Raw genomic sequence first — 26,792 nt, forward strand, 5'->3', positions numbered from 1 at the left:
ACTGCAATTACCTAAATACATGAAAAGAATATTCCTACAAGAAGCTAAACATAGCATTCTTGGGTTTATTTTGCCTGAAAGGCAAAGGTTGAGCAAAAAATGTTTTTACAAATATATTAATGACAAGAAGAGAGCCAAGGAGAATCTCCATCCTTTATTAGATGCGGGGGGGGAACATTGTCACTGAGGATGAGGAAAAGGCTGAGGTACTTAATGCCTTCTTTGCCTCAGTCTTTAACAGGCAGACCAGTTATCCTCAGGGTACTCGGCCCCCCAAGCTGGAAGACAGGGACGGCGAGCAGGATGAACCCCCCATAATCCAAGAGGAAGCAGTCAACGACCTGCTACGCCACCTGGACGCTCACAAGTCTATGGGGCCGGATGGGATCCACCCGAGAGTGCTGAGGGAGCTGGCGGAGGAGCTCGCCAAGCCACTCCCCATCATTTATCAGCAGTCCTGGTTAACGGGCGAGGTCCCGGACGACTGGAGGCTTGCCAATGTGACGCCCATCTACAAGAAGGGCCAGAAGGAGGATGCGGGGAACTACAGGCCTGTCAGCCTGACCTCGGTGCCGGGGAAGATTATGGAGCGGTTCATCTTGAGGGCGCTCACAAGGCATGTGCGGGACAACCAGGGGACCAGGCCCAGCCAGCACGGGTTCATGAAAGGCAGGTCCTGCTTGACCGAACTGATCTCCTTCTATGACCAGGTGACCCACCTAGTGGATGAGGGAAAGGCTGTGGATGTGGTCTACCTGGACTTCAGTAAGGCCTTTGACACCGTCTCCCACAGCATTCTCCTCGAGAAGCTGGCGGCTCACGGCTTAGACAGGTGTACTCTGCGCTGGGTCAAAAACTGGCTGGACGGCCGGGCCCAGAGAGTTGTGGTGAATGGAGCTAAATCCAGTTGGCGGCCGGTCACGAGTGGTGTTCCCCAGGGCTCAGGTTTGGGGCCGGTCTTGTTCAGTATCTTTATCGATGATCTGGATGAGGGGATCGAGTGCACCCTCAGTAAGTTTGCAGACGACACCAAGTTGGGCAGGAGTGTTGATCTGCTCGAGGGTAGGAAGGCTCTGCAGAGGGACCTGGACAGGCTGGATCGATGGGCCCAGGCCAACTGTATGAGATTCAACAAGGCCAAGTGCCGGGTCCTGCACTTCGGCCACAACAACCCCATGCAGCGCTACAGGCTTGGGGAAGAGTGGCTGGAAAGCTGCCTGGCGGAAAAGGACCTGGGGGTGCTGGTTGACAGCCGGCTGAACATGAGCCGGCAGTGTGCCCAGGTGGCCAAGAAGGCCAATGGCATCCTGGCCTGTATCAGAAATAGTGTGGCCAGCAGGAGTAGGGAAGTGATCGTGCCCCTGTACTCGGCACTGGTGAGGCCGCACCTCGAATACTGTGTTCAGTTTTGGGCCCCTCACTACAAGAAGGACGTCGAGGTGTTAGAGCGTGTCCAGAGAAGGGCAACGAGGCTGGTGAGGGGTCTGGAGAACAAGTCTTCTGAGGAGCGGCTGAGGGAACTGGGGTTGTTTAGCCTGGAGAAAAGGAGGCTGAAGGGAGACCTCATCGCTCTCTACAACTACCTGAAAGGAGGTTGTAGCGAGGTGGGTGTCGGTGTCTTTTCCCAAGTAACTAGCGATAGGACAAGAGGAAATGGCCTCAAGTTGCGTCAGGGGAGGTTTAGATTGGACGTGAGGAAAAATGTCTTTACTGAAAGAGTGGTGAAACATTGGAACAGGCTGCCCAGGGAAGTGGTTGAGTCCCCATCCCTGGAGGTATTTAAAAGACGAGTAGATGAGGCGCTTAGGGACATGGTTTAGTGGGCATGGTAGTGTTGGGTTGACGGTTGGACTCGATGATCTTAGAGGTCTTTTCCAACCTTAATGATTCTATGATTCTATGAAAGAAATCAAAGTCTGATCAATGAGAAGCCGTGATCAGCTTCAATTTATGAGCAGCTTGGAGCAACCATACACGAGTCAGACGCTAAAATACATTTTTTGAAGCCATGGGAAAAAAAAATAAAATCACCAAGCTGTGTAAAGCAGAATAAATAAACATTTTACCTCCACTCATCCTACTTGTAAACAGTTTCTTCTTACCTATTAGCAAAATGAATTGTGTTAGTTGGTTACTTTGTACACAATAAAGTGTAACACTTTTCCTTTTTTTAAGATTTTTTTATTTATTTCACCAGCTAAGAGTAAGTAACAAAGCTGAGGATCAATTTATTATTAAGATCTTTCATGTAGGTCTCCTGGGAAGCAGAATCAGCAACTCAGAAGTGAAGTGAGGAAGGATGTCATTGCCCTTGGGTAGCCAACATTCATCACAGCGGGCAGCCTTAATTGTCCACCGTGCTATAATAGTTTCTCAGTAGGGAAGGCAGCATGTAGTAGCATGATGACGTGCAAGATAATGCCTAAAACCACAAAACTCTGTTTTAGAGAGAGCTGGTTAGAAGTGAGTGTTTACAGTGGCAGTGGAAGGGAAGAAAGGCAGAATGACTTGGTTCTCTTTTTAGTCCTGAACACTGGTAAACATTTTTCATTCTGTATCATGTTCAGGGAACCAAAAAGCAACGCTACAGGCTTGGGGAAGAGTGGCTGGAAAGCTGCCTGGCGGAAAAGGACCTGGGGGTGCTGGTTGACAGCCGGCTGAACATGAGCCGGCAGTGTGCCCAGGCGGCCAAGAAGGCCAATGGCATCCTGGCCTGTATCAGAACTAGTGTGGCCAGCAGGAGTAGGGAAGTGATGGTGCCCCTGTACTCGGCACTGGTGAGGCCGCACCTCGAATACTGTGTTCAGTTTTGGGCCCCTCACTACAAGAAGGACGTTGAGGTGCTGGAGCGTGTCCAGAGAAGGGCAACGAGGCTGGTGAGGGGTCTGGAGAACAAGTCTTCTGAGGAGCGGCTGAGGGAACTGGGGTTGTTTAGCCTGGAGAAAAGGAGGCTGAAGGGAGACCTCATCGCTCTCTACAACTACCTGAAAGGAGGTTGTAGCGAGGTGGGTGTCAGTCTCTTCTCCCAAGTAACTAGCGATAGGACAAGAGGAAATGGCCTCAAGTTGCGTCAGGGGAGGTTTAGATTGGACGTGAGGAAAAATGTCTTTACTGAAAGAGTGGTGAAACATTGGAACAGGCTGCCCAGGGAAGTGGTTGAGTCCCCATCCCTGGAGGTATTTAAAAGACGAGTAGATGAGGCACTTAGGGACATGGTTTAGTGGGCATGGTAGTGTTGGGTTGACGGTTGGACTCGATGATCTTAGAGGTCTTTTCCAACCTTAATGATTCTATGATTCTATGAAAAGAAGTTTCTTTCCATTATGTGTTTTTTATTTGGTCATTACTTGCTTACCTCTCTTCTACAGTCCTCTCCTGAACTCTGCCATTTATGGCATCTTATTTCCCCAAAACAGGAACCGGATATACCCAGGAAACACCTAGGTCTTTAACATACTGCAAACTGTTTCCCAGTTCCTTATAAGACAGGCAGATCAATCATCACCATCACTGAATTTCTATTTTACTTATTTAAAAGGGCTGAAGAAGCTGAACTAGAGTCAATCTCAGTCATTAGAATTAGTTGAGAAAAAAAGACAATGAAAAGGTCTACAGCCAACAATTTCATACAGAAAAAGGGGTCATTCAGATCCAAAGCTTTTCTATTAATAGTGGGCAGCAGTAGAGTATGTTAAGTCAAATTGGAACTGACTGCAAATTTTCCATCAGAGACGCTAAGGCGCTGCGCATGTGTGTACGTGCGTGCACACACACATTCGTGTGAAAAATGTAGTGGTTTGCAAGATGGTTGTTTTCCTATTTCTCATTAAATCTCTTTCAGATTACCTTGAATCAGAATTTGAAACTCAGTTTACAGATTTGCTCCTAATTTTTTTAAGTCGTTCCACTCACTTCGATGGACTCAGTTGTTATTTAGTGTGAATTAAAACAGCAGCAGTTGGCATTCTACCACACTGAGTATGGACAGATTCAGTGAAGGACTAAAACACCCGAAGGCAAGATCCAAAATACCTTCTCTGATGGTTTCACATCCACAAGTCCCAGTCAGTTCTTCTAGTGAAGCAAGGCTACACTGCTGTCAGGAATGTGAGAGGCATGAAGCCAAGACAGCAAGTAGGTGGGAGACAGATGCTTCAGTTTCCTATATAGATGCTTTACAGACTATCTGCCCACTAATTGCAAGAAGCAATATGCCAGGACATGATGTGCTGCATGCCACCTTCGCAGGGGTGAAATGCTCCCCAATATCAGGGCCTAGTCTTTTTCTTTGGGAAGATGCAGGAGTCCATAAAGTGTAAAGAAATACAGCAGCTCCTGCTAAACTTTGGGAGACTTCACAAATCAATGACTATAAAATCAATTAAAACCTGCTCAGATAAAGATGTTACCTAGTCATCTGCTGTTTGGTCAGCTTCAGGTATACTTTTGGTTAAAAAAAAGCAAGTGTAAACAGATTACTTCTCTATTAGTTGTGGGAATCGGCTGCAGCCAGCACTTCTGAATAATGCATACTGACTGGCTACTTGTTTCTGGATTTGACATTTTTAAATCATGAAGTGAAAAGGTCATGTAAAAGGAAAATGAGTTGCTACAGAGCAGTAGTTACATCCACAGGCGCCATTACACTCTCATGCTGCAGCTACAATATACGGATCAAGTGCCGATATCGTGAATGGGCATGAAATATGAGAAGCCCTCCAGGCACCCAATTTCCCATACAAAATGCAACAGGAATACCATCACTGCACTGATGGACTGAAGCACTGTTGACACAAGTACAGACAGGATTGGCAGGGCATGAAACTAGGTCTAGGAAAATGCAAAAAGATGTAGTCTGTGAAATCTGGCCCTATCTTCTCGAAAAAATGGGAACTGTATTACCCAACCTGTCACTATTTTGGTCGGCTTAAACTCAGAAAGAAAAAAGTGTGCAAGCAAACTTCCAAAGATCAGATATTCCCACTAAGCAACTTCTGTTTGGTGCTATCTGTGTGAGAAATGGAAGATACAAGCCACTGGATTGAAAAATATTATTGCTGTGGCATGTAAAATATTAATCATTTTAATTCTTTTCAAGTACGTTATTAGAAAACAAATCTACTTGATGTTGCTTCAGTCTTGCAGATGTTTTGCTTTCAAGCAATTATACTATAGTCATATTGCCTCTCAAGACAGTTTCTAATGAGAAACCCAATTAACATTCAGCACTTTAAAGAGGTAGAATTTAAGAGTTTGGTGTTCATCTTTTCTTAGCCAGCTAAATGATGAACACAATTTATTTTGCATAATAAAAACAAGAATAGAAAGTAACAGAAAGAGGCAACAGGTCCAGCAGGGGAACCCTTAAATACAGCTTGTTATTAATCAATTTATTTCACACAGTGGCTTCTAAGCAGCACAAGTGCATGTGTACTGTGTGCCCATAAAAATAATAGGAGTGACAAACTGGATGCTCTAATTCTTAAAGGATGTTGATCACAGAGGATTAAAAGCATTGCATAAGAACATGAAAACAGCACTAGGTCTTCAGCTATGGGATAATGTAGTTATTTGAGAAATATATGGCAGAGAGATCTGGCTTCCATTTTTATTTGTGCAATTTAGGTAATGGGGAAAATGTATTATGCTCTTCTAAAGCTATAGTGATGAAGCACATCCACAGTGAACAAGGTCAACAACTGTATCTGTTTACAAACAGTCAGATTATGAATCTGCTAACTTGCGATCCTGAAAGCTCCTTACTAAATCTGATTAACGTGGAGTTTGCTTATCATCCTGACATAGCTAAAGAACCTCACGTCCAAAGAATACAAACGGCTCCCTCTTTTCAACACTGTAAATTTCAGTAAGAGCTCTCTGCCTATTTCCTGAATTTACAGTAAAATGTGTACAAGATTGCCAGACAAAGTATATAGAAATCACAACTCATCTATCTGGGTATATCAATTGCAATCTCATCTGTTGGCAAAATGGATTTCAAAAGGTTGAAAAGATAGTTATTATATTTTATCAACAACTTATACCTGCAGCACATGTATGTATGTAAACCAGAATTAAAAACCCTTTGCCCAGCAATGAATGAACTGAACAGAACAGAACAGAACCCCCATGTTTAAATGCTTAAATTTAGCAGGGCACATACCCCACTTACGGGGTTTTATGGTGATTTTCATTTTAAATGGCTCAGGACTAAGTATACGTAGCAAATTGTAGTGAGACAAGCAGATTGCCTGGATTGCCCGTCTGTCACCCTACCGCAGGGTATTGCAATGGGCCTGCCCTTTTGGGAAGCAGTAACTACTATTTGGAAGCATGTTTGCTTCCATCAGGAACCCCATTTTGCAGCAAATGCTGTTTTTCACAGCTCTGAATACGCTTTATAGAACTGACATCCTTCCTTTCACTAAGATTAAAATTAAGGGGGCAGAAGATGATAGAAATGAAACACTCAGTATCTATACATAAAGAGAACTTGAGAAAAATGTTAGTTTACATATTTTGTTTTTTAATAAACTAAATATTAATTACTCTTTCTAAGTCCTTAGTCTACCCCTGGGTTAGAGAATGCAAACCAGCATTGTTCAAGTCATGCTGGTTTATGAACACACACATTCCCTACCTTGTCCCAAAGGGGCAAGGGGAGGAAAAAAAAAAAAAAAAGAAAAAGGAAAGAACAAATTTCAACACATATGGACCTTGGCTTTGGGTATGTTTAGAAAGATGAGCTACAGGAGAGCAAAATGGCCCAGATGGCAAGCAATGGTACCTGCATGCAATCTGCAACTACGGTGGCAGAAGCATGCTCTGGGTCCACATCTTCTCCCAGAGGCCCCTGCTAGCAGGCATTCCTGCCAGAAATTACAGTCTCCCAAAAGCCTGGGGGGGGAAGGATGGGGATGGGGACAACGGACACACAAACTCCAGAAAATAGAAAGATTGCACAGCAGGAGCACACTGGATCATTTCGCATGAGACTGGGAGGAAAGAGGGAAGTCACTCAGAGAGTCTACCGAGTACCAGATTTTGTCTCTGATTAGGTTTATCTTTATAACTACCATATTTTCATTCACTTCTATATGCCTATGACCTCACTATTGTATTTTGCAGCAGCCAAATGCAAGGGAAGGCTAGGGATAAGAAGAGATCATTCTTTCTGGAAAAAGAGTCTTACCTTTTCTTTTCTTCTAAACAGTTTACAAACAAAAACAAAATCTAAACTGAAAAACTGCAACTCATAAAACTGTCTAAGATGCTGCTGAGGAACTTCTATTTTTGCCTTATCTCAACCATGCATTTTTCCCTAGTTTTCTTCCCCAGATGAAATTACGCTGCTGGGCCTTTTTTGTTAATTAGAAACAAGGTCTCAAGACTAATCTAGCAACAGAAGAAGAAACTATTCCCTCCAAGAATACTTCACACTGATCCGCTGTTATATGACAGGAATTTTAAATACTGGAAAAAATTGCTCACAAAAGGCTGACTGTAAATTGCCTACTTTCAAACTCTGCATATGGAAGAGTGACACAATACTTCATCTGACAGTTAAACTGCAATTTAAAAAAAAAAAAGAAACCTTCGCATTCATATTAAACAATAATTTGCAAGTAGTATGTGCAATAGCATCTAAAGTATTTGCAAGAAATCTAGGTCAAAGCAATTTTTTTTTTATTAGACCTTATGAAAGAAAAAAATGGTAAAATAAATTAATACACTGAAGATAAACATGTTTGAGAGAGAGCTAAAGTCAGAGACATGCTCAGGACACAGTATATATCAAATACGACATGAAACACTCTGAAAGTATATGGCCATATCTAAATATACTAAAAAAGATTTCCAAATAAGTCACTCTTTATTTAACATACCACTGGTCAAATCAGTCCCACTCCAAAACAAGTAACTTCAAAACAAGCTGCACCAGAAAAACATTTTGGATTAATACCTTCCCCAGATGGAGTTTTCAACTTAATGAATAACAAGTAGCATGAAATCTTGCAGCCAAAATTATACCCACTCAAATCTGAACAGAGGAAGAAGCACAGAGATGAACAGAACACGTAAGGCTGCACTAACCACCCTAAATATTTGCTCCTCCTAAAACATTCTTCATCCTAAGCACTTGGAAGGACGTGGTATGACGAGTGACTCAAGATACTAACATCAGCCCATTCACTGTAAAACAGATTACAGAACTCTTAAGGAAATGTGATACTACAAGGCCAGAGCTGGATCAAAAAAACCTATCAAACTTCCTAACAAAAGCCTGTAAAATCAGTTCAGCACTTATCCTGTACATAGAAATTTGTTTCACTCAAAAAGGAGACTGACTTCACAGAAAGTAGCTTCTTGACTCATAAAACTGATGTCACAAAGTCACTCTCAAGCAGAAATTAAACTATAAAGCCAATTAAAATTCACCACTTCAGTAATGAAACAGCATGCAGGTTTACTTTGTCAAATGAGAGATATTGTAGAAAAAATATGAACCACACTGACAAGGAAGTAATTGAGTTAAGAACTACAGCACTTTCAAAAGGGAGGTGTGAGATCACATTTAGGAACTCAGGAAATTTAAGAACACAACTGGAGAAATTCAAAAGCAGGCTACATCAATTCAAAAAGAATGTGCTGGTTTTGGCTGGGATAGAGTTAATTTTTTTCATAGTAGCTAGTATGGGGCTATGGTTTGGATTTGTGCTGGGAACAGTGTTGATAACACAGGGGTGTTTTCGTTACTGCTGAGCAGTGCTTACACAGAGTCAAGGCCTTTCCTGCTTCTCACGCCACCCCACCAGCGAGTAGGCTGGGGGTGCACAAGAAGCTGGGAGGGGACACAGCTGGGACAGCTGACCCCAACTGACCAAAGGGATATTCCATACCATGTGACATCACGCTCAGCATGTAAAGCTGGGGGAAGAAGGAGGAAGGGTGGATGTTCGGAGTGATGGCATTTGTCTTCCCAAATAACCATTACGCGTGATGGAGCCCTGCTTTCCTGGAGATGGCTGAAGACCTGCCGGCCGACGGGAAGGAGTGAATTAATTCCTTCTTTTGCTTTACCTATTAAACTGTCTTTATCTCAACCCACAAGTTTTCTCACTTTTACTCTTCCGATTCTCTCCCCCATCCCACCCGGGGGGCAGTGACCAAGCGGCTGCATGGTGCTTAGTTGCTGGCTGGGGTTAAACCACAACAAGGATCAATGTAAAATGTCTCACTGCAGAAATGAGCAGCTTGTTAGCATGCTTCTAACATCTACCACTTTTGTGGCCAAACACCTAAGGATGACTCTTTGCTTTTAATTTTCCTGTAACACGTACATAAACAAAAAAGAAGTTACAGTGATAGAATTGAGTTACATGTACTGCCACTTACAAAACATGAAAACAAAAGTTGCCATTTTCAAACTTAGACTGAAAAATTAAGACACTGAGAGTATTTGCGAAGGCTGATTTTAAGAAAATAAGGTAATATGTCCGGTAGCTACTTCTCATCCATGGATAGAAAGACAAATAGACAGACACCTTCATAGGGCAATTCAAGAGAAGAGGTCTAATTCAGCTATTAGGTAGCTAATACAGCAATTAAACGATGGAGCCTTGAGAGATTAGGCCTTGTGTATACTGTGCTCTGGCATGCAACTTTCTGTCTGATTTCAGTCCTAAACACATACAGCTCTTACTGGCTTCAGTAAAGGTCAAAGTATTTTTGAACTTCCAGAAATCAGCAGGAATTTAGCATTGTAGAAAATCAAGCGTAACACTAACTGAATTCAATTCCACTTAGGAACAGCTTCATCCCCAAGATCTGTAACTGCAAAAAAGTATCAGCACAGACACTCTACACTGCTTTGGCCCTAGAATTGCAAGAGAATAACCAAAAATATGAATCTTTTATTGTGATATGTCTTTTGTTTTCTTTGTTTTCTGGCCAATTACATATTTAGGCATAAGACAGGACCTAGAAGCACTGCACATACTCTTAAGCCATTATGTATTGCTTTTATCACTACGGGTGCTACCAATACTAGAGTTTTCTTATTTTGAAGATAATTTATGCCACGATACTTAAATTTTCTTAAAGCCCTAATTTCTATCTGGTGAAGCTTTAATTCCACTAAAAATTCAAAAGAGAAATGGTCTAATCCTTTTGATTTCTTCAGAAAAGCTTGAAACTATGAACTCTTACTATTGCTTTCTGAACCTCACTATACTTTACCAATCATGTTTTTTGAGAACAATCCTTAAAAACTACTTGGGACTGAAAACAGCACGGAAACAGAGAAGGGACTGAAATAAACTCTGATGGATTCAGAGGCATTTGCATTGTAAAATTTGAAGTGCAAGAAGTGCTGAATGACAGCAAATGGTAATTGAAAAGACAGATCTCAGAGAGAGAAACCTCATGGGAAAACGTCATGAAAATGGCAAGTACTTCAATTTTAAGATGGATCTGGGATTGTCTATTTGTGAGTGTTGATAATACCCTAAAATCAACAAGAAAGAAGAAGTGAAACATATAGTGCCTGTATTCGAGTCTCCATTTGCAGTTTTAAGGTTTATAAATCTTCACATGGGACATTTCAACTACAATACAGAAGAACAAAATTGGACCTAATATGCCTTTGTTAATAAACTCAATTATACAGTTAATCTTTTTCTAATTAAAACTTAGAATTGGTTTAACATTTTTCCTTTTTTCTCTAAGAAACATGTATTTAGTTGCTTCTTAATGTTCTAACTTAATTTTTTTTGCAAGTTATTATTAATATGGAAATTAAAATAATTGTATTTCTAGATGAAAAACATCAAAAAAGATTAAGTAATTCCTTATTTTTTATTATTAAAATCAACTCTATATATAATGATATCAATAATATCATTATCAAGTGCTGCTTGCTCAAGTGCTACTAAAATGACACTGGACATTCAGTCCACTGTTTAGAAGTCTGATTTTTAGGATTACAAGAGTAGAACTGAAATCAGGATTGAACGAAGACATCACTTATTTCCTACTTGCCCATTTCCACTGTCATGGTTTAATTTCAGTCGGCAACTAAGCACCACACAGCTGCTCGCTCACTCCCCCCCACCCGGTGGGATGGGGGAGAGAATTGGAAGAGCACAAGTTAGAAAAAACTCGTGGGTTGAGATAAAAACAGTTTAATAATTGAAATAAAATAATAATAATAATAATAATAATAATAATAATATAATAATACACAAAGCAAGTGATGCACAGTACAATTGCTCACCACCCGCCGACCGATGCCCAGCCAGTCCCCGAGCAGCGGCCCCCCCCAGCCAGCTTTCCCCAGTTTATGTACTGAGCATGACGTCACATGGTATGGAATGTCCCTTTGGCCAGTTTGGCTATGCCCCCTCCCAGCTCCTTGTGCACCTCCAGCCTTCTCAGTCAGTAGAGCATGGGAAGCTGAGAAGTCCTTGGCTAGTGTAAGCATTACCTAGCAACAACTAAAACATCGATGCGTTATCAACTTTGTTCTCATCCTAAATCCAAAACACTGTACCAGCTACTAGAAAGGAAATTAACTCTATCCCTGCCGAAACCAGGACATCCACTTAAATAGCAGCTTAAAAATCCTTAATTATTCATTCCGAACTAGGAGATATGATCTCTTTTTCTTCCACTTCAGCACAAAACTTTTTGACAGATCACTGAATGAATGTCAGAAACCTGCCTGCTTTACAGGGCTATCCTCAGCAGGTTAAAACAGGAGGTGACCAGTATGGGAATCCCCTAGACCTCACTAGCTGAGGAAAGGAGTTTTTACGAACTCTTGCCATTCCAGGTGCAAGTCCAAAGGAGAGCCTACACATGCTTCATCCTCAAGCTTAGCACCACTGTTCTTTTTTTAGCCAGAAGGGGCTTATCTTATTACCCTTCTTAGCTGTGATCTCCACATAGAACCGGAGAACATCATCATCCCGAAAGGTACAGGCAGCACACAGGAAACAGGCAATTCAGACACTCTTGTGCCTCTCAAATGCCTAACAGGACTCAGTTTGGCTTTGTGCATCCCATTAATGTAAAACCATACTGCTTCCCTTCTCTTAATTCAGGTAAAACTCATACAATGTAATAATTAACCCCACGGCTATGTTTTTTAAAAACCCATATTGCTTTGTTGAACTACAGTTAGTCACTTGGTTTTCTGCCTGGCAGGGTGCACATGCTATTTTTTCACCATCACCTGATGAATAATTCAAGCTTTCTATATTTGTGCATAGGTTCCTCTATTCTGTTTCAGGTATTACACCATGACCATTACAAGTAGTTTCCATATAATCTCAGACTGTCTGCATTAGGTACTTTTTCCAGCAATATTCAACTGTGGCACCTGCAAAGCAATTCAGGGCATAAGAGAAATGAGAGTGACAGAGTATGTTCTTACCAAAATGACAACTTCACCACTATCCCAACAGAATATACAAGGGCACAAATTACCTTTATCACACTGTGAAAGCAAGCACATATGGGGATGCTTGAGAACAACAGAGCCCTCTGACAGAAACAGAACACTGTCACAAAATTGAAATAAAATTTCAACACTTGTCAGAGGTTTATATAATGTTGGTGCAGGCTTACAAATTCTCCATTCATATAGAAAACTCACTACCACTGCTACAGCCTCATAAGCAAGAGATGCAGTAGCCTGCACCAATGTAATTACAACAGCTTCTGAGTCACAGAGGAAAATCTGGCCCATGCTGATACATTATGCAGAGCATCTATGAAAATGACTGTGCTGATAGCATTAAGCAAGAACTATGACCATGGAATTGGAAATGTTGTTACTGCCTCCACAATACTAAATTTATCCTTCGTATAACAAATATAGGGAAGTGAAAAAATTAACACCTTAGATAATGAGCGATTCAACAATAAAAGATTCTACTGTCTACTCATTATTTTTATTCAGGTCACTCAGTATATGAGCCAATATCAAGCAAAAAATTTGAACCGTGAACTGGAATGTTTCAAGGTCATTCCTTTCCAAACATAAACAGGATTTTAGCAGGAATTAAATTAATTGGAAGAGAATGAAGGGGTTTTTTTGCTCTGTTCCTGTAATCTGTTTATTTTACTGGCAAGCACAGTGGAGGTACTTGAAATCTGCAAAACAAAGGAGTAACACAAAATACTATTGTGTAAAGACTTAATTTATGCAAGTTATTTTTCTCCTCACATCTGGCTTGACACCCTGCAGAAGAACAAACACAAAACATTTGCTCCTATCTATCCTGCAATTAAAGTACTCAAGGATTTGCATCACGGAGCCACTTGTCTCTTCCAGTGTCCTCTCACTGCTCCACCCACAGCAATACATTTGCACCCATTCTGTCCAGTGTGGTGAACAGCATCTAGGGACCAGCCACATGTGAAAAATATGAAATCAGTGGTGCTGCACCAGAAAAAGCTTTACGTGCTTTTAAAACTGATTAAGAAAAAAATACAGATTTGTACCCTCGGTAGCATGCATGTCCGGTCCATTGCAGCTTAGTTCCACATTACCAACTAGCCAGAAGGTAGAGGACAAAAAATACATATGGACTTAATTTTATTAAATATAAATACAAACATGTAATGTTTGCTTCCCTGTTGATGAACAGAAGGTAGGAATATTCTCCACACGTGGCTCAAAACTGTTAGCAATAGACTATCTGACCCTTCACTAACACATGGGAAGAACCTATCTTTCACCACCTGTTGATTTGTGGAGCTGATTAAAGGAAAACTATCCAGCATCTTCCATATGTTAAAATAAAATCAGTCAAAGTCTGTCTCCCATGGCGCTGTTCTAGACTCTACACCATGCTGAAGTAGCTCTTTAAAGGAAGGGTTAAATTTCTTTGTTTCAACAAGGAAGTACCGTTGTTCTGTACAGTTTTATTGGGTTTAAGTCATAAATTCATAGTAAAGACTTCTAACATTAGCATCTGCTAGTAGGAAAGGATCAGAACTAGAACTTCCAAACACAGACAACTTGTGCAAGCAGGGAAAAAACCACAAGCTTAGGCATGAATTTCAATGTAGTAGTACTCTGTAACAAACTAAGCCACAGCCTCTGTAATCTCCTGTCCCAAGCTCTATTAGTTAATACCTTAATTTAAACTTGGAATTAAATGTTGTTCTTGTAGCTCACCTTTAACCAACCATACTCAAGTCATGCTTTATGTGACTGGGCTCACAGATTACTACAATTTTTAAAGCATTCTCCTAGTGGTCTCACATAGACTACTTTTTTGCATCAGCATTTTTTACAAAAAAAGTGTAAAAATTAGTGTGACCTATTAGCAATACTAAAACTGTACCCAAATGTCTGAACATTTAAGAAAAGCAAATCATGCAGAGGCAGACTGGATGATTTAGTTGCGAGGGGGGTGGAAGTTTTAAGCCAAATAGTCACTTCAGATCCTTTGTTGGGATTCATAATTAGGAGTCATGCACTCTTACAAATACATGAACTCATTATTGCGTTGTATAAATGCAAATGCTCATTTGCAGTCAAACTTTTTGTTCATGCAAAGTGATGTATATATTTTATGGATCTATAAAAGTATCTTCTCTTCAACATCAAGAGCCTACTCGAGACAATATCAAAACAAAGTAACACAAAAGATTACAGTTAAAAAAAAAGAACAGGAACTTTATATAAATGTCACATGCTAAGGAATGATCAATACAATATGATAGTAGTCTTGTCTTAGCTATGATGATCTACGAGCCAAATGAAGAAGACTTTCTTGTGTTCCTACTAAGTGGTCTTGCACGGCTCAATAATTGTATGTTTGAAGAAAGCATCTTAGAGGGTTATAGTCTGAAGGCCTTCAGGAATAATGTTGCATTTCTAGACCAATATCGAGAAACAGATGATTAGTTCAGTTTCTTTGGAGAAAACACTATCATTTTATCTTTCTTTACCTGCTAGAGAGGTATCGTTAACAATGCACCAAGAACAGACTGGAAGATGTAATAAGACTGTCATTCAAGTTAATCGGTTACATATATCTTAAGCATAAACAAATTTGCAGGCTTCAGATGTCCTGCAGCTCAGAGATGGTCATAATCATTAATTTATCACAATTCAATTTTTATTAAATAGAATAGGAATCTTCCTAAACAAGGACACATGACAAAACACTAGTGGTTTAAAATTGCAACAGTCCAGAACTCCAAACAAACTTGAGTAATTTAATCCTGGCATGGAAACTGAATGCTTGATGTACTGAAATTTGTGTCGTGCCACAGTGTAAGCATTGCGGAATAAAATGTCAGGTACAAGCATCTGGAAAACTACAAGCTGCTTATACGAGCTTCACTGCTTCACACCATCTCAGTCTGTATTTCTGTAGATTGGCACGATTTATATTAATTTACCCATCAAAAAGCGATTATCTTCACTTTTTTCCAGACTATTCTTTAAAATCCTTCTAATAATCATGCACTTACACAAAGTGACTTAACTCATATGCATTAAAGCACATTGGTGACTGCTTTTGCCCTCACACAGGTATAAATCTGGCTCATTTGGCAAACGAATTAATTCACCTTGAAAATATTTACAGACCTTTGGAAAAAAGGGGTACTGTGCTTGTCATAGGAAGTTATTTAAAGCCAAATCCTCCTATTATCTGAAGATCTACTGGTTTACGTAGAGGTGTGTATTTGGAAAACTGAAAACAGAAAACTGACCTACAACTTGATTGGGTATTACAAGAAAGTGGAATAAATAAAGGAATTTAAAATTTTTTTAATCTTTATTTTTATTCTTCCTCCTCTTGGATTGACTCAGACAGCAAAAGAGACAGGTACTTCTGCCATAGTGAGTTGTAATTAAAATAACTGGGAAGGAGAATTGGAAAGCAGAAAGCAATTAGCAATTATTATAAGAATTTAGAAGAGATGACAGGGATCCTTTGCATGTTTCACGGAGATGGAACAATTTCCTCCCTATCAATGCCAACTTTCAGATTTCCTCAGTATTTCCTTCATTTCAGCTGAAAAAAGCCCCATGGGTTCCAACCAGTGGTCTCTTACGTTCCCCAAGGAAGCCACATGGAATGACATGCAGTTCTTCCTTTGGGGAATTCATTTCTACTACCCATTGCCACAACACAGAATCATAGAATAGTTTGGGTTGGAAGGGACCACTAAAGGTCTTCTAGTCCAACCCCCCTGCCGTGGGCAGGGACATCTTCAACTAGATCAGGTTGCTCAGAGCCCCGTCCAACCTGACCTCGAATGTTTCCAGGGATGGGGCATCCACCACCTCTCTGGGCAACCTGTGCCAGTGTTTCACCACCCTCAGCGTAAAACATTTCTTCCTTATATCTAGTCTCAATCTACCCCCCTTTAGGTTAAAGCCATTCCCCCCTGTCCTGACGCAACAGGCCCTGCTAAAGTTTGTCCTCATCTTTCTTATAAACTCCCTTTATTGAAATGCCATAGTAGGGTCTCCCCAGGGCCTTCTCTTCTTCAGGCTGAACAACCCCAACTCTCTCAGCCTTTCCTCAGAGCAGAGGTGTTCCATCCTCCTGATCATTTTTGTGACCCTCCTCTGGACCCGCTCCAACAGGTCCATGTCTTTCCTGTGCTGAGGGCTCCAGAGCTGGACGCAGTACTCCAGGTGGGGTCTCCCCAGAGCAGAATAGAGGGGCAGAATCACCTCCCTCGCCCTGCTGGCCATGCTTCTTTTGATGCAGCCCAGGATACGCTTGGCCTTCTGGGCTGCGAGCGCACATTGCTGGCTCATGTCCAGCTTCTCATCCACCAGTACCCCCAAGTCCTTCTCGGCAGGGCTGCTCTCAATCCCTTCATCCCCCAGCCTGTATTGATACCGGGGGTTGCCCCGACCCAGGTGCAGGACCTTGCACTTGGCCTTGGTAAACCTCATGAGGCTCACATGGGCCCACTTCTCCAGCTTGTCCAGGTCCCTATGGATGGCATCCCGTCCCTCTGGTGTGTTGACCGCACCACTCAGCCTGGTGTCATCTGCAAACTTGCTGAGGGTGCACTCGATCCCACTGTCTATATCATTGATGAAGATATCTTACAAAACCTTTTCCTTTGGGTATACCTGAGAAACAGAAGTGGTTAGAGGTGACTGAGGGCATAAAAAGGGATTGGAAAGAGCAGTAACAAGTTTGCATTTTGCCTGTGCTAGTTTTAGGATGTCTCTTATATAGAACCCTGAAAACTGGGGAAAACAGAAGGTAGAGGAATTTAGGGAAAATACATATGGAGAAGTAAGAGTATCTTTTCTGGGTACTTCTCAGCATAGCCGTATATTTGCAATACCTCCCCTTTGAAGCTTCAGTGAGGTCAAGCCTGATCTTTAGGTATAATCTAAGCCTCGCTCAAAACTTACTGCAACACTGGCTAAGAGGAACATTAGGAGATGGTGACAGAACTGCAGTGAGATAATTTGGTGTTCACTGTGCCACGTTCCTGTGCCAAACTAGATATGCAGATGGTCTCTGATTACATTTCATCATCGCATCACTCTCCTTCCAAACACTGCAAGCTCCTTCCACCCATGCAGCTTTTCCACCTGGGCAACTCCACCGGCTGCCACCATCACTAGTTTCACCCATTTTACAGACCTTTGCTAGTGCTGTTGGATACAATGTATGTGTATATTAGTCTTCCAGCAGACAAGTAACATAATTTTGATGCATAAAGCTGTATTTCTTTCATGAAGTGTAAGGAAAAGTATCACACTCACCAAAACCAAGACCACTTGCATCTTAGTTCTGTCTCACTCACTCCTGTCTGTGTTTACCTACTCTCCACTATTTATATGTAGCAATCATTATGAGGACTGTTACACAGATCTCTTTTCCCATGGTCACATTATCACTACAAGGAGCTTTTCTCCCCTTCAAAGACATCCTAATTCAGAAGGCTGGTTGCAGTTTGATGAGGACTTCAGTAGGTACCAACCCCTCATATAGTGTGGCTGCTGTTTTCACAAAGAACCACTGGTCACCAAACATCTAAACGATATTCTCAAAGAGGATGGCGTAAAAAGCTTTATACAGTTTTCAGCAATGTGTTCACATAGCATTTCTTTCCACCAAGACTGCTTCAACGCTCAGAACAGGAAGGACACTATTTACTGAGTAAGCAGTTAAGGTATCCAGTGTCTAGTCTAATCAGAGTTGTTCAGTCCATGGCCTTATAGTACTCTACTTAAGCTCTGCTAGGATGCTAGAAGTATTAATTTCCTCATGAGCCTCTCCAAGGTGATCATCACCACAGTATTAGAGTATTTAGCCAATATTAATGAACTTACCTTCTCATATCATGCTGTGTTATGCAGCTAGTATTGTCTTCATTTTACAGATACAGACTTGAAGTATAGAGACTAAAGTTAAATGGAAAAGTCTTCATTTACTTTGGATATCCAGACAGCTTCAGCTCTAATATTTCAAGTCCCACAAGGGTCAGAAATACAAGTTTACAATAATAAATAAGAGGAAGAAGTAAGGGGTGTGAAGGGGTAGAACAATGAGGTGAAATACCCTTAACAACGGGCTTGCCTGAATTACAACAGGACAGGAAGAATTGGAAACTTTGGATTCTTTCTGGACTCTGTAAAGCCCTCACGAGACACGGACTCCACTACTTGCACGTCTTCCCAGTTGCCCAGTGCCATTCTCATCTTCCCTTAGCCCCATCCCGTCACCATCACCACCCTCCAACAACCTCATCCAACCAACACTAAGATTTTGTCCAGGCAGTTCATCCAAGTCCTAATCTGATCCAAAGCCAAGACGTTCTCTCTCATGGTCCCCAACTCCAAGGACAGCTCTTTTTGCTTCAGCATTTTAATCAGGATGCTTGCTCATAAGGTTACCTGAACTCCAGGCACATCCCAGTGCCTCAATGCTTTAAGGACATTAAGAACACAAACAACTTATCCAAAATTTCACTTTTTTCAATCAGCACTGCCATAGACAAGAGCTGCAGAAAAGAGCAAATGCTGGATAAGTCCTGCTTGACACTGTCTTCTCAGATATGAGTACACGCACTCAGCTGAAAGAAAGTTGTGCCCTCTGGGACCCCGGAACACAGGGACGCTTTGAATGGAAAGCCGTGCCTGGAGGTAGATTCTCAGATGCAATGCAACACAGCGATACTGCTACAGCTTTACACCCAAAAAAGTGTACATAAGTACATATGGAAAAGTACATAAAGCAGCTATTATGGCAGGGACACCTGAGAAAAATCTTATATTCAGAGCCTCAAATTTGACAATTTGTATTAACAGTTTAATTTGAAGATAAACATAAAACACACACTTTAATTCTGTAAAAGCAGCTGATTGTGTGTAGCCCTCTAAAACAAGTAAATACACACACACTCCACTGTAGAGAGCTTACAGTGGGGATACACAACATACAGAACACACTGGGAAGTAGTAAACAGAAAAATCGATTGAGCAGTGAAGCTTTAATAAATGTTAGTTCCACTTCAAAACTTTCCTTATAATTTCTTACACATAGCTATTCCACTGTTTCCATTCTAGAGGTGTCTAAGTCGTTCACTGCTTCAGGTAAAATTTCTCACTGGAACATAAACTCAGGTTATAAGTTTTCAGGTGAGGTAGACCTTAGTGAAAAAAATAAGGAAAAAAAAAAGCAGGTGTGACAGTTTGCGTATGGAAAAGAGTTTCACAGTCAAGTGTTCCACATGGACCAGCTAATTCCTGCTACTATCATCCTTTCTGGAATATGGAAAATGCATGCAAGGAAAGACACAATTTATTTTTGCCATGGTGATATACTAATGGCAACAGAAGGTATGAGTGGGACTTCAATCAGTAGTTTAAGTCCACATTTAAAATTAGTGTTATTCTTTGAAAAATATTCAAGCGGAAAGTACCACAAGGAGCTTGAGGTTTCATTTAGAAGTGAGATTGACTACTAATGAATTAGCATTAGTCCGATGGCCATAACATTTCACTGCAGTTAGTGTTCATACTGACTCTAGGAAAAAGAAAAAGCGAGGGGAAAAAAAAAAAGATATAGTCATAATCCCAGAGAAAATTACTGAAAATCCACAGAGACTAACGATAAGATCCCAAAGGAGAACTAAAGCCAGTAGAAACAAATATATTTTGTTTCCCATTGCATCCGTTTTCCTTGTTGTTGCTGTTTGTAGTCCTGGATAAGAGCTGTTTCCTTCTCTAAAGGGGATTTAAAAGCTGTTACAGCTTCTCCTTTCAGAAGCTACAGAAGCTGTGATAATCATTGATTAATCAACTTGGAATGTGCTTGTATCAACAACATGGATGTCCTGGCTTTTTGGTGCAACAAAATGCATAAGACAACTTGGAATTCACTGCCAGAGATTCAGATGACTGAATAGATTAGGTTTACATCAACAGTATATAAATATCAATTTCTGAAATATAACAATATTAATAATTTAAAATCACAAAGGAAATCTAAAGAAGACTCACAAGTGAATCCAGTTTCACTGCAGTGACTATAAATACTAATATTTTAGTATGCTCTGTATTATTTATGAAATATGAAGATGATTTATTACTAAGCTTTTGTACAGCTATGGTTAGATTAAGGAATAACTAATAACGTATTTGCTGTTATTTTAGAAAGTATCTCCATGGAATCTGGTTGTGTTACGCCTTGGGGAGAAAAAGTTCTGACTACAGTATCAAAGTCTTATCCATGCGCATGTCATATTATATAAAGGTTTCTGGATACTTATGATCTATAGGAGTACTTAAGTGAACTATGTTTTACCTATGAATTTGTTTCACATCTATGTGTCCAAAAGCATTTCATACGAAGAAGCACAGGAGACATGATTCTTCTTCTCCTCTGTTTCCACAACTCAAGTTAATTGTGAAATGAATGGGAATTGTATACATAAAGTGTCTAGAAAGAAAAAGCATAACAATTAAGCAGTCATGCTATATGTTCACATAGCAGGTTTTTTTTCTCCAGATTTGGTGTTTTAATGGGTGAGATCACCCATAGAAGACAGACAAGATGGTTCCTAGTAATCTGTCCCGATGGCTACGAGAACACCTTCCAAAACAAAAGTGTGTACAGATAGTACCATTGAACAAACAAGGTACCTACACTACCAAGAGGCAGTACTTTGTCTTCCAGAGGTATCCTGAGTTTGATACAGAACTGCTACAGCTTTGCTTTACATGCTCAGTAAGAAATACCGCACGTCCATGATTGCACAGATGTCAACTGTGCCTTTACAGGGATGCAAGGGGTATGTCCCAGGCTAACCCGAAGTGTTACTCTTTGGTCACTGATTACTGAAGAATGTGTAAACTATACCAGTGGAACTTACATGACTAAGGCTCTTATTCACTGACCAACAAACTTCCCATCTTCCACAGAAAAAGGTCTTGCTTTTACTAACATCACTTTAAGCTCTGCTTAGAATGTTCAAAATTTCATCTTTCACCGTTGATCACTGATAGATTTACTAGCAAAGTATTAAAAAACTTGTACTTACTTCACCGTTAAAGATTTCTTTATGTTCTCTCCCTTCTATTAGGGCACTGACTATTTTTGCCCCTAATCTTTTTATTTGTGTGTGAAGTTACTGCACATTCAGGAAAAGCATTTGCATCCAGGACACACAGTAGGTGTAACTTCCAAGTGACAGAAAACAGAGTAACTGACTAGTCTCACAAATGAAACAGGACTGAAAAAACATAAACAGCAAAAGATTTGATGAGCTCAATCTTATCAAGAGGTCTTCATCGATCTATACATACTTTCACAGAAAAAACTATTGGACAATATGTAGCTCTTTGAACAGGCAGATAGTCAGATCTGGTAGCTGGAATTTGAATAAAAACAACACGAAGCTAAAAATAAGCTATTAATAGTAAACACTCGGGCTAATTAATAACCAGAAAGCTCACAATGGATTTAGATGCATTCACAAGGGTTAAGAGGGGCTTACTCCAAATTTTTAAATGAAGAGCAACTTTTTTTCTAAGTGGTAAGTCTCATTCAACCAAGAACTTACTCAGAGTCCGACAGTTTCTATTATATGGGAAGTCATTGCACATGCCCTTCTGGTTTTATAATGTCCGTGGTTGTGCTGGGGGAATCCCCTTGTTCCTTCACAAGTTTTAAGTTTAACTCCCCTTTTTAAATCAGCCAGTCAGGCTTCCAACGTTTATTAACTATTACTCAGTAAGTACTTTGTTACTTCATCCCTAATCTTGGGGGGTGGGGGGACAATGGGACTCCCATCATATGGAACAAAAAGGTCATAAAAGCTTACCAGAAATACATAAATCAGCTTAGACTTATCAGTCCAAGCCTGAAAACAGCTGGATCCAGCAAAAAGAAAATAAAGAGGAGACTGGTATACCTTTCATGGCCTCAAGCTGTTCAAGAACTCACACAAATACACTTGTCATGTAACACCACAGCACACTTTATCCTGCTGCTCAGAATCCCATTTTTTCCCATGTTACCATCCCTGGGCTATGTGGACAACACGTTACACTGGCCCCGGAGAAGGTACAAGCCTTTGTTTTGTGACAAACGGCATGTTTGTAAGCTGTGTTCAGGACTCCACTAGGAACTCCTCTATGAGACACATCCAGCTTGTGGGTAGCTGTCCTCTCTTCCCTTTGCTCCCATGTCTAACCCCCCTCTCTTCACATGATTTCTCAAGCATCAAATGATAAAGATACCTGAGTGTATTCCTGAGGGGTAACAAAGTGAAGCTGAAGGGTCCTTTCCCCTCATGCCATTTAAGAGTTAAGGAGCCAAAACTCCAATTTGTTCTCAGTACAATAGCTGTGGAAGATTAAGACAGGTTTATGTATTTCCCTCCCTACTTCTCTCTTCTCTCTCTGATTTTTTTTTTCTTCCTCTTCAAACCCTATTACAGGCAGTAGAATAACAAAAAATAGCAAATACTCCTTCTATCTCCGTTTTGCAATGTAAGAAAGCAGGAGCAGGAAGGAGGTCATCACTCGCTTCAACATGTAATTGAGAGATACAGGCGGTAACCTTAGGTACAGGAGAAACTTGCTAATTGTACTGCTGCAGCCACAGACAAGCTCTCTCTCTGACAGAGGCCTCTGCACAATCTGAAAGATTTTGACCTGCAGATCCAATAACTTCTTGTCTTAGAAACTGTATGACACATCCATAACGTATCATGAGATATCCAGGAGATACTCAAGATTAGACATAGATATGGAGAAGGTAAAACTGGTAGAAACAGATGCTAGAATAGAAGGGTAATTTACAGGTCACTGCTGCAGTACACCACGTGAGCATCTGTTCCAGGCACAAAACACCACCGATGAACTGAAGATAGCAGTATCTTTTTCAAACACTTGAAGGTCTTCCCCAAGAGCTTCGGAGCACGTGCAATTATTTGCCTATCCCAAACTGCTCCTTCTGTCTCTGATGGCAACAGTTCACACACCAAAGAAAGACACCTTACTTTAACGAACATCTGCTGCAGTAAACAAGGAAGCCATCCCAAATTTAAGTAAATGGCTCTATTAAACAAAAGTATCAATATCTCCTGAGGAAACCCATTCATGAACATGTAGCAATGTTGTGCTAACCTGACACCCAACCATGCTTGTCAGCAGTAACTGTTCACTTCTGGAAGGTTGTCACCTCCCATATGTGTTTCACTAATATGCTTATTTTAATATTTTTGCTATAGTAACTTAAGAAACAACAGCAGCTTGCTAAAGGGTGAAGAAGAAATAAGTTACAGTACCTCATCAACAAAAACGAATGCTAAGAGACCTTGCGAATTAACAGCTGATAAGTAATGCTGACAATCCTAGACTACTGCCTTCAGCTATCAACCTTAGAGAATAATCACTTCTCTATGAAAATTTCCTAGGGCATTATTAATACTTGGGTTTTTTTTTTTTAATTAAATTCAACTAAAAAAAAAAAGTATTTCTATATCTCTTTCCATAGTTCTGTTATTCCCCAGAGTCCTGGGAGGATGAGTATGTATGATTTCCTATAATGCGAGATGACACACTTTATTAAAAAAAGAAAAAACCTTAAGATATTTCCCTTTATTAAGTGAATAATGGAGAAATAAGAGTTTTCAAGGGAAGATATGCACCAATAAAGAAGATTAGAGTTACTTTTTTCTGCCTGAAGGGAAAAATAACTATGTGCAAACACTGCAGCTGCTAACTGGACATTCCCAAACAATTTATGTGTAACCCCAATGCCACTCAAATAATTTTCTCATTTCCAGTAGCTGGGCTCAAACCTGGACAACAAATGAAGACTCAACTGAGACTCTACAGGAATTATACCACAGCATATATTCTAAGGATACGCTTATATGCTCTATCTGCGTGTGCTTTGACTATCAAAGTATGCTTATCTAGTTAGGATGCTGAAATAATTCTATTAATCTGGACGAGCTCTGGAACTATAATGAGAAAATGTCATAACAGTAAAAATGCAACACAAATGCCACCTATTAAACAAATTATTACTCCAAGAGCATAAGGAAAGGCATTTTTAACACTCAGATTTCAAAGGCTTCTGATACTTTGAACAGTATTTTTGAAATATCTAATATTATTTCAGCTCAAATCTAAATACAGGAGAAAATGGCAGGTTGCCACACAAAAATTTCCCTCCTTATTTTTCACTATGTCATCAACATAGGTAAAACAAGCTGTTCTTTCCTGCTGCATTCTCTTATGGTCTTGTGCAGCAGGCAAAAGGCATCATTTTTCTCCCCATTATTGCATACTCATAAAAATGGCACTGACAGGACCGCAGCTTATCCATGCACAAGTCAGATCCCAATCGCACAGACTGACTGGCTTTCAGAAACCCACAGATCAATTGTTGTTGTTTGGGGGGGGGTTGTCTTGGGGGGAGAGGGGGTGTTTCATTTGGGAGAGGGGAAGAGTTGCAGAGCTACGGAAACAATCACACAGCAGTCTTCCTGTCTCCATTGCAATAATGGTAATTAACAGAATCAAGAATATACACAGTAGGGATGGCAAGTTCTGGGTCTTTAACTACTTTAAAATACATCTAAATTTTGATGAGGCTTAACATGCAGACATTTAAGCTTATATGAATATTCACCTCTGAGTACCGCACCAAATCTAAGTTAACATGCAAAGATAATCATGCCTGTAAGAGTGTCAAAAGTCAGGTCATTAAAGTGAGAATACCTACCGGAACGGTCTAATGAAAATTAAGGCAGACTGTCTACCAAGAGCTACTTACTGGCCCTCGCTTAGTGCAATTCTTTCACCAGTGACATGCTAAGCAGCAGAATTTTCATAAGTGATGTTCAGTTTCACAGAAAGCTCCTCAAATTCCCCTTCCCCTATTATTTAATCGTTTTAATTAGACGGTTGCCTCAATACAACTTAGCAAACAGCAACGAGCCCCCTCTGAATAGGGAAGCAGTTTCCAAAACCTTTCCTCACTTCAGAGCACAGGAAAAGAAGCAAACTAAATCATGCCGCTTTCAACATTAAGTGAAGAACTTTACATTTCCTAATATCAACAACAAATGGTATCCAAACTGACTTTACATGTGAAAGGAACAACAACAGAATAAGCATTTTTTAAATGAATAACAAAATCCCATTTTCAGAGGAAAAAAACTCGAGGCATAGTTTGGTATTTGTTTGCTACTGGCAGGTAAGTTAAAATACTGCACCCCCGCTAAACTAAAAGAACACCCCGAACGGACTGTCCACGAGGGAGAAAAAAGGCACGTCATTACAGTTTCTTTCAGCAAACACTTTCTTTCCTACGGTATCATCTGTTAAATCAGAAACTCCTTTAGACACCACAGCCTTGCTAATTCTGATGATGCACTGGCTGCGCGGCTACTTGCTCGCTATTTTCGTATCGCGCCCTCTTCGCAGGCTGAGCGCAGCCTCCCGCTTCTCTCCGCGGCGCTCGGAGCCGCGGACCGCGCCCGGACCGGACCGGACCGTCCCTCTCGGCGGCGGGGTCGCCACACGCACCTGAGGAGACGCGCTCACCCGCCGCCGGCCGCCGACCCGCCGTGGCCGAGCCGAGCCGGCAGGCCGCGGCCCGCGCCAGAGGCGGCAGGACCCCGCAACACGGGGCGAGCCGCTGCCCCCCGGCGCGGCGGGGCCGGGCCGCGGGCAGCCGAGAAGTTGCGGCGGCCCCGCGGGGCGCGCAGCGAGGCGGCCGGGCGGGCAGGGGCAGCCTTGTCGCGCCGCGCGTCCCGCCCGACGCCGGCCCCCAGGGGCAGGGGAGCGCCGAACTCCGAGCCCCTGCTCCGGGCCGCCCCTGCCGCGTGGAGGCGGCACCGCGGCGCCCGCTGCCCCCTCCGCCCCCGCGGCGGGCACCCCGCGCCCGCGGAGGAACTTACTTGCGGGCGGCGGCGGGCGCCGCGGAGCAGCGGCGGCGGCGGCACGCGCCTCCCTCACGCGGCCCCCGGCCGCGCGCCCTCCTTCCCGCCCCGCGAGCGCGGCGCGCGAGCGCAGCCCCGGCGCGGCGGCCGCTGCCGAGCGGGTTCGGACATGCTCAGTCCCCCCGCCGCCGCCGTGCGGAACCTACCACCGGGGAGGGGGGGGAGGAGGGGGGAGCACGGAGAAATAGGGGGCAGAGCTGGATGCTACCAAGAGGATGAGCTAAAAATAGGCGCCGCAGAAAAGAACAGCTGGAGCTTAAAGGGGCAGAGGCGGCCTCCTCCCCGCAGCCCCGGGCAGGGGGTGACCCCCCGCCGCG

General features: G+C 41.8%; 1 protein-coding gene across 1 annotated transcript in view; it reads right to left on the minus strand.

The window, feature by feature from the left end:
- The window catches only part of OXR1 (oxidation resistance 1), a 305,203-nt gene extending 278,728 nt beyond the window's left edge, over positions 1–26,475 (minus strand). The window contains exon 1 of the mRNA XM_076329243.1: positions 26,434–26,475. The gene's annotated coding sequence lies outside the window, so the exon portion shown is untranslated. The remainder of the gene's footprint in view (positions 1–26,433) is intronic.
- Positions 26,476–26,792: the final 317 nt, after the last annotated feature.

This window comes from Aptenodytes patagonicus, chromosome 2 (assembly GCF_965638725.1).
Source record: "Aptenodytes patagonicus chromosome 2, bAptPat1.pri.cur, whole genome shotgun sequence".
NCBI classification, from domain to species: domain Eukaryota; kingdom Metazoa; phylum Chordata; class Aves; order Sphenisciformes; family Spheniscidae; genus Aptenodytes; species Aptenodytes patagonicus.